The sequence below is a fragment of the Rhineura floridana genome, chromosome 7 (assembly GCF_030035675.1).
Source record: "Rhineura floridana isolate rRhiFlo1 chromosome 7, rRhiFlo1.hap2, whole genome shotgun sequence".
Taxonomy (NCBI): domain Eukaryota; kingdom Metazoa; phylum Chordata; class Lepidosauria; order Squamata; family Rhineuridae; genus Rhineura; species Rhineura floridana.
The window spans coordinates 43107070-43116593 of record NC_084486.1 but is presented as its reverse complement, the minus strand read 5'-3'; the positions used below and the strand labels follow the sequence as shown (position 1 = coordinate 43116593).

The following is a 9524-nucleotide window of genomic DNA, read 5'->3' as shown; positions in this document are numbered from 1 at the left end:
TCTCTATCTGTTGGAGATGCTTGCCCTCTGGATTTCCTGCATCAAGAAAGGGAATGGACTCCAGGGTTTCCACCTAAACTAAGATTCTATAAGCATGGATCTCTGGTGCAATTTGGACCTTACAGCATTCATGGAAATAAATGTTATTGCAATTATTTTAATAATTACAGTATTCTCATACGTAGAGTTGTTAAATGATCCAGGAGGGGGAGATGTAGTTGAGCCTGCTCACTGATCTGTAGAAATCAGCAGAGGAAGCATTGACATAAGGCAGGGGTAGATAATGTGATGTTCGCCACATGTGGCTCAACTCCAACTCCCATCATTCCCAGTCAGCATGGCCAATGGTCAAGGATGATGGGAATTGTAGTCCAACAGCAGCTGGAGGTCACCATGTTGGCTATTCCTGACATAGCATTACCACCTATCTGCAGATAAAGCTGCTGTTAGAGGCACTGAGGTCAGGGTCAATTCAGTAAGTCGTCCAGAATCAATGGAATGATAACTCTTTTCTTTGCATTGGGATAACTGTTGAATTAAAATGCAATGAATGATGCCTCATAAGGAAGCATATGAAGAATGTTATGAATGAATGAAATTGCAGTCTAAATCACATTAGATATGTCCATGAAGTGCAGTTCAGGATACACGATTTTCCTCGTAAAATAGATATCACCCTACATACAACTCACTTGCATAGTGCATGTCTTGAATTACATCTTAACCACAGAGGGGAGCAGAACTTTTTCAGCCTTCATTCTTGATCTCACTAAGTAAGTGATATATACAGGTTTCAAAAAACGCTTCCAGTAAGGGAGAAAAAGGAGCAGGTGATTTGCTTTCTGGAAGCTGTCTGTAATGATTAAACAAAGGAAAAGAACAAGGCAAGCCACCTGCTTAAGCTGCTTTCTCCCTTCTTCTAATTTGGCTACAGGGCTGTGTAACTAAATCTTGATGCCATTTGAGGTTGGGAAATGCAGACAGGTGGCCAAATATCTAATTATTTCAGTTCTTATGAAAACTACTATTGCAAAGAGAGAGCATGGATGTTGTTTATTAAATCCCATCTTTTTCTTCAACAAAGGCATGACATCCCTAGGTAATTAAAAAAGATGTTGAATTTTGTTTATTTGTTGATATGTACTTGCTTTTTTTTTGCCCCTAATTAAAGGGTTTAGAAATGGTTTTGAAGGTGGGGAAATAGCTTAGGGGACATCTGTACTGCCTGTCTTGCTCTTTGAACACAGCCGAGAACAGGAGGAGGACACACTTAACGTCTCACACTTCCAGAACAAACAGAACCTCCAACTGAATCAACATTCTGGAAACAATTAAGTCATATCAGTGGTCACACCATTCTGTCTCTCTAGATTTCTTGCTCCTTTCTGGAGTAATTTAGAATGTAGATTCAGCATAGAATGAGGTGGTGACGGTCTGCTGTTCCAACATTCCTAGGGAAAAGTGGGAAATCTTGCATCACATGTTCTTGACTTGAACTTCACAGGGCATATCTAATGCAAAATTTGGATCAAACACAGTGATTTCATGATGACCAAGCTCTGCCATAGTATTATAGAAAGAGAAAACAGAAATTGTGGTTCCTGCTCTGGATTGTTTCAACACACCATTGTTTATAACTAGTTGCAGTTCTGAGTTCAGGTATAATCATAATCTGTGGTTAGCTTAAACCAGGAAGTTGATGCTTCTATTCTAGCAATCACAAAGGAGGGATGGGTAAAGCACTCACATCCTAGGCTTTATCAGGCTCATTCCTGTAACGCTAAGCTATGTTATGTACAAACTGGATCGCAAACTATATGCTATGTTTAATATTATATTGCTCAGGTGGTGTAGTATTTTTTCTCAATAATTCCATACATGGATACAATGTACCTGTACCTATGCATCTATACATTTGGTTCCTCCTTAAGAACAGCTGGTAATCTGATATGGGTAGTATTTGAACTTTAATACGAATTGCAATATGTTGTATTTTTAGTGGTTTGAGCAATAACATATACTTTTTGTATATTTTTCAAGTACTACAAATGTTAACAGACATTTACTTGTTTATTTTGAATTATACAAAAACCCACAGGTGTGGCTTTGCTTTTAAATCATTGCACAATTTCCTGCTGAAGAAGATCCTTTGAGGCTGAAGCACATTCAGGACTCTGATATCTTTTCATTCACACATACACCATACTGTTACATTGTCAGATTTATTGCTGTTATTGGTGGTTTCTATTAGTGTATATACAAGATCTTCAGGGAAGTCTCTAGACAGTGGCCCTCATTGTTCAAAGTAGGGATGGAAAGATGTGTAAATGTTGGCTTTTTCAGTTTCTAATTTTTCCAATCTTAAATTCAGTTCTCCTCACTGCTGCGCAATTTACTTAAAAAAATTCTCATGAAAATTCTTCAGCAGTTTAATGCAAATTTCTCCTAATATGTGTGCACATTTTTATATGCAGTTTTGACTAATGTACATATTTTTGCAAGCAATTTCTGATGCATGTTTGTATGTTATTTCCACTAATATATTCATTTTATGCACATTTTCCCCAATATATGCATTTTTGTAAACATCATCATATCATTCTATGCTAAACAACTCCAAATGTTTGCTGCTGTCCCGACTATAAGCTGCTTAAATCCCACAGAAGTCAATAGGAACAAATGTATCCCAATTGTTACTGGATGGTGGTGGTGATTGACTCAGTGGGTAGAGATTTGACAATGAAACTTACCTGAAAGTCATATACATTCACATGCTGTTATTACAAGCAGTTATATAATTTGAATATCATTCATTGTAAACCTTTGGGAGTGTGAGCATGGGCAATTGGAGCTAGTCCTGTCTTGTTGTTTGAGGCATTAAGGAATAATAAGGACTAGAAACTTACTTTGTCTAAAAATGAAAGCTAAGATCCTCAAGATTCTGCACAATTATCTATACATATCCATTGCGCATAACACAGAGACAAATAGTTTTATAGATGGACCTTCTGCATTTGCTCGCTACAGGAGATTGATTTATAAGCATCAATTAGATATTTGTCTTGAAAGGCAGACTGGAAAAACAGTGAAGGAAGGAGCAGGTTGGCTGAGAAGTAATGAACGGAACTAAAGTATTACTGCTGGAGACAGCAGCTGTCTGGTTTCTGAGAGACAGAGTGTATTAGCTACACAGAGGGCATGATTTCTGTAAACCTAATTTAGTTTTCTTTTATGAGACGATGAGACCTGGGGCTCTAGAAATGCAGAGGGATTCAAGAGGAAATGAAATTTCAGGTCTGACAGGTTCTATATGTGCAAGAATGATGAGTCAAGGAGTTTGTTGTGTCTGGAGATAAAAGATAACCTGATGCTATGTACAGAGCAGAAAGGACTATTGAACTGAGGATGCTGTGTTACCCATCAGATGGAGAAAAGATGCACTGCACAGATTGCTTAGAAGGACACTATGATAATATTGCTATCTCTTGAGGACCTTGCTGCTAAGCAAGCACACAACACATTTATTATAAATTTGATGTAGTGTGTTCCTCTTAACCCCATCCATTTAACGTCTTTTTTAAAAAAACCTGTACTGCAAAGCCTGCACCCTGTGTATCACTGTTCCCAAACAGACTCATTCAGTTCATCTTCTTTGCTTTGCTTTCCTTTTCCACTCTCCAGAACTGCTTTTTCATGCTTAACCTGCACGGGATGCATATTCTTTTTTTCTTTCTGAAACACCACAGGCCTGCACCCGCAGTTCTCTATCCACAGATCTTTATTTCTTTTATCTGCACCTTTTTGTTTTTTGTCACTCCATAAATTTCTCTGTGTGCCTCCATCTCTCAGCTACTACTTTCCCCTCATGCTAAAGGTCTTCCTGTACCCAATAACGGGCTCTTTCTCTCTCTCTCTGAATCTCTCTCTGTATTCCCATCTGTTTTCTCTACTCCACAGAACTATCTGCACCCCAACTCTCAGCACCCCCTTTCTTCAGACAGCAAACTTTTGAGCACTTAGAATCATAACATTGTCAGTATATTTGAATTATGCCAGATGTTTCATTTTGGGCATGGAAAATACAATGTTAATCAAATCCCAATGATTCCAAAAGTTTAATGAAACAAGGTCAATGGGACTTTTCTTTTTAAAAAATCATTTCTTTTGGCTAAACCATTCCTACATCATTTGGGACCCACCTCACAACCTATCAGCGATTTTAGAGAGCCTACCAGAGGTTAAATAAACCTTGATGCATGTACTGCTTGCCTGAGACTACAAAAATATTTTTTTCAGATGGATGTTGCAAACAAGCACCTAACAGGACACAATACATGGGGTGTTTTCACCTTGATACATCAGATGTTTTGCAGGGCTACCCGACATGGTTAACTATAATAGTTGTCTCCATACCCTCCAGTGTTTTCCATATGAAAGTTGGAACATACATACATTTCATATTCAATTTTCATACCAAAAACCACTGCCCCAGGTGTCATAGAATAGTAGAGTTGGAAGGGGCCTATAAGGCCATTGAGTCCAACCCCCTGATCAATGCAAAACTCCAACTTAAAGCATACACTTTCTTTATCCTAGATGTAGACCTTTGCACTTATTCCTGTTAAATTTCATTCTGTTGTCTTCAGGCCAATGCTCCAGCCTATCAAGATCCCTTTGAATTTTGTTTCTGTCTTCCAGCTATCCCACCCAATTTTGCATCATCTGCAGATTTGATAAGCATTCCTTGCACCTTCTCATCCAAGTCATTAATAAAAATGTTGAAGAGCACTGGGCCCAGGACTGAGCCCTATGGCACCCCCCTCATTACCTTACCCAGTTTGAGAAGGAATCATTGATAAGCACTCTTTGAGTGTGATTCTGTGTTCCCATCGCATATTGCTAAAGACTCTAGTCAGTATTCCATTTTCATTGACTATACAGTTGCTTTAAAAGTCAGTTGGATGTTTGTTCATGGGGTAACAGTATGCCAGAAAAACATAACTGTCCTACAATATGTAATCAACAGTTAAAAATATACACCAGCAGCTTCAGCTCATGAAATGGCAGGCTGTGTATGATGTATTGTTCACATGGATGCACTTATCTACATTTGCATTAAAGATTAGGTAACGCATCTACTCACTCAAAGGTTTAACTTCTTAGGGCCTTTGAAGAAGCAGCCGCCTAGGTGAAGCAAAGCCATTACATCCCACCACCTAGCCACCAAGATGCTGAGGCCTAGGTGGCCTAGACCTTTATTTCCCACCACTTACCCTCCACTTTGTCAAGAATGGTGTTCTTTTATCCCACCAGCTGCCAACATTTTAAACCTTAAATTAACATAAAAGCTTGATTTATTTATCCTTTTCTAGTCCCACAACCACCATTTGTTTCACACACGTCCTAGCCTTTTACCAATACAGTAGCTGGATATAGGTATGGGACAAAATGAACCAGAGATTCTTACTTAAAAGTAAAACAAAGATATAATTTAGTAAATCTTAGTATTAACGTAACATGTTTACTTGTTTACTATTAGATACAAGATTACCTAAGGTTGTTTTAAGAAAATAGCTAGATATTTGCTCTAGTTCCTTTGCCTACGCCAGGGGTGGGGAACCTTTGCTAATCAGAGGGCCAGATCTTCATCTCCCCCACCCCTGGTGGGCCAAAGTTGACAGGGGAGCAGGGCAGCCCACCTGTCAGTCACCTGACATCATAATGATGTTAGGTGATGCTTCAAAGTGAACCACGGGGCTTTCAAACACGGAAGGAATATGAAGCTTTAATTTAATATTTGCTTTTCTGGGAGTAAAGCTACAATGCTAATCCTACATACCTGGAATAAACCTCAATGAATTCAGTAGGACTTACTTTTGAGTAGACATGGTTAGAATTGTGCTGTAAATTAATGGGACTTTTGAGTGAACATAGCAAAGAATTGTGTTTGTGTTATAAATCTTTCTCTCCCCCTCCAATCCTATGTTTTAAAGCAATTAGGTGGGGCTTACTTAGGTATCACAGTTTTTATCATCTAGGAAACTAATACTGATTTTTTTTAAAAAATGTTCTGCAATGACCAACTGGTTTGACAATAAACTATTATATGAGGTGTATATTTTTACATCGTGTGTGTATATGGAGTCTTTCCAACAACCCTGTGAGGTAGGGTTGGTGAGTGGAAACCAAGGCACCTCACAATAAGAAATAAATCCCTTTAAAATCCAATAACCATAAAAACAAGTTTAAAAGTTGCAAAACAGCTTAAAGTGGCATGATTCTGAATTTTGGGTTGAATGAAAAGTCCCTTATCACTTGAGGTTGCAGTACTGTGCATGCTTCCCTGTTTGAGTAAGCCCAAATGAATATATTGGGACGTGCTTCTGATTAAACAAACATAGGATTGCACTATAAATATCTTTACAGGTTGTGTAAATAATAAACATCTTTGAGAGTCATTCTTATATAAATATTTCTTCATACTGTGTCCCCATAAGTATTTGATTTCACACTATGGTTGTAGATTATCATTTCTTCTACATTTTAAGTGTGCCCTTCTTCCTTGGGGTCGTCATGATTCCCTTCTGTTGTTTTCATCCTGAGGGGAAGATAAGCTAAGAGATGGTGAGTAGTCCATCATCAGTACACTTTATAGCTCATTTCCATTTTGAAAAAAATAATTAAAAGGATTTACATGCAGGCAAAGTTTCTTAAGTAGATCATCCACACAATACATTTAAACCACATCCAACTCACATTTAAAGCGAATGACTTCCCCTAAGAATCCTGGAATGTGTAGTTTTCCCCTCACAGTTATAGTTCTCATCACCCTTAACAAACTACAGTTCCCATGATTCTGTGGTGGGATTCATGTGCTTCAAATGTTGTTGAATGTGCTTTAAATAAATGGTGTGGAATTGCCCTAGGCATGATGTGCATTCATTAGTGAATTGAAAACAGCAATTTTAAAAGATACTTTTTTAAACAGGGGAAGGGTTGTAGCTCAGTGGCAGAGCATATGCTTTGCATGCAAAGGTCCAAAATTCACTTTCTGGAAAAGACTATTGCCTGGAATCCAGGAGAGCCAATGCTAGTCCATGTCATCAGCATTGAGCTAGATGGTACCAAATGGCTTCAGTCAGTATAAGGCAGATTCCTTGGTTCCTAAAAATGGAAAGAGACCCAAGGGCCACAGTGAATTCAAAATTTATTTATGTATTTACACACAGATATATCACTGAACACTAAAGTTAGGATCATTCAGACCATGGTATTTCCAATCTCTATGTATGGATATGAAAGCTGGACAATGAAAAAAGCGGATAAGAGAAAAATCAACTCATTTGAAATGTGGTGTTGGAGGAGAGCTTTGTGCATACCATGGACTGCGAAAAAGACAAATAATTGGGTGTTAGAACAAATTAAACCAGAACTATCACTAGAAGCTAAAACGATGAAACTGAGGTTATCATACTTTGGACACATAATGAGAAGACATGATTCACTAGAAAAGACAATAATGCTGGGAAAAACAGAAGGGAGTAGAAAAAGAGGAAGGCCAAAGAAGAGATGGATTGATTCCCTAAAGGAAGCCACAGACCTGAACTTACAAGGTCTGAACAGGGTGGTGCACGACATATGCTATTGGAGGTCACGGATTCATAGCGTCACCATAACTCGTAATCAACTTGAAGGCACATAACAACAACACTTTTACTGACAACATTTATATACGGCTTTATTGTAAAAAAAGTTCAAAGCGGTTTACAGAAAGAATTAGAACAAAATTATTGGCAAAAACAGTTAAAGACAGGTATTTAAAAACATTCAAAATAATAAAACCAACAATTAGTTAAAAACAAATAAAAAACATAATAGCTTCTATATGCCTGGATGGGGTTGCCAAAAAAAAAAAAAAGATTTTAGCAGGTGCTGAAAAGAGTACAATGAAGGTGCATGGCTAATATCAATAGGCAAGGCGTGCCAAAGTGTAGGTGCTGCCACATTGAAGGACAGATTTCTTACAAAAGCAAAACAAGTACTATGTGGAATCCACAACATGGAAAGCACACCTTGAACTTGGCTGGTAGCAAATCAGCAACAACAGATTTCAGATCAGAGATATTATGTGCTGATAGGGTTTCACTCATGTTGGCAATTGTGCCACAGCATTCTGCACTGTCTGCAGTCCCCAGGTCAGGTTATACTGCATGTGGATTTCTGTGACCTTGGCTCACCGGCTGCCAGGATTTTTTTAGTTTTGGTTTTTGGTTATGAATCCTGACTGGTTGTGGGATGCTGAGTTTTCTGCCTTACTCATAGGAATCTTGTTGTGTTTGGTATGGTAGTGCATTTAGGAAATTATCACTGTCTTTTGTTTTTCTTTTCTATTTGCATTTCATTTATCTTTAACCTCATTTCCTTACAACCATAGAAGCAACAATAGTAGTTCCATGCACTCAGCAAAACCCCCTTAAACCCACTGATGATGCACCTTGTTGGTTGCATGATGTGTTCTTGCCCAATACTGGTAAAAGAGAATTCACATATTTGAAAGTGTGACTGCAGTTGTTGTTCCCAAGCTGCTACCTGTGAAGGTAGACCAAACCATGTGTGTTTTCTCTCTGTCAGTTATTACCCAATTATGGAATTGGGTTGGTTGTCAAAGTGAGTTTATAGCAGCCCATAGGGTACACAGAAAAGGGTAGAGAATTTTCTTACTTTTACTCATTTCTCAAACTGCTTTCTGAAGTGAAGGTTCAAATCTGTAAAGAAGTTTGGAGCAGCCATGACAGGGGGCATGGCATTCCAAGCAAGGGGTTGCCAACCCTGCTTGAATATGGACATCTTTGCAGATAATCCCTAGTCAAGCTTTACTAACAGCACAATCCAAACTATATCTACTTAGATGTAAGTACTGTTGAGTTCTATGGGGCTTAGTCTATAGAATCCTGTATTTAGAATTGCAGCCTTCAGGGCATCCATCTTTACTCCTGAGTGCTCCTATCTAACATCTCCACAACACTAGGCTGCTTTCTTCCTACAATGCCCTTCTGGTGGCTGGCCTGGCCTGAGAGCTGTTAAACCCTTTTTGCTAGAAGCAAGTAGGCTAGATTAAATGTTCCCTACCCAGGGTCTATCTTTTTGCTAAGATTTGTATCTTAATTTCTAGTCAGAGAAATCTATCTATCTATCTATCTATCTATCTATCTATCTATCTATCTATCTATCTATCTATCTATCTATCTATCTATCTATCATCTATCTATCTATCATCTATCTATCTATCTATCTATCTATCTATCTATCTATCTATCTATCTATCTATCTATCTATCTATCTATCTATCTATCTATCTATCTATCTATCTATCTATCTATCTATCTATCTATCTATCTAATCTATTTATTTATTTGATTTATATCCCACCCTTCCTTCCGGCAGGAGCCCAGGGCCGCAAACAAAAGCACTAAAAACTTGAGAACATCATAAAAACAAACTTTAAAACACATAAAAACAAAACA

At 38.0% G+C, this 9524-nt stretch overlaps 1 long non-coding RNA gene across 2 annotated transcripts in view; it reads left to right on the top strand.

The window, feature by feature from the left end:
- The first annotated feature begins 936 nt into the window (after window positions 1-936).
- Window positions 937-9524, top strand: part of LOC133388368 (uncharacterized) — a 77430-nt gene continuing 68842 nt past the window's right edge. For both annotated transcript variants that reach the window (XR_009763764.1, XR_009763763.1), the window contains exon 1: window positions 937-1099. This is a non-coding gene — a long non-coding RNA (uncharacterized LOC133388368). The remainder of the gene's footprint in view (window positions 1100-9524) is intronic.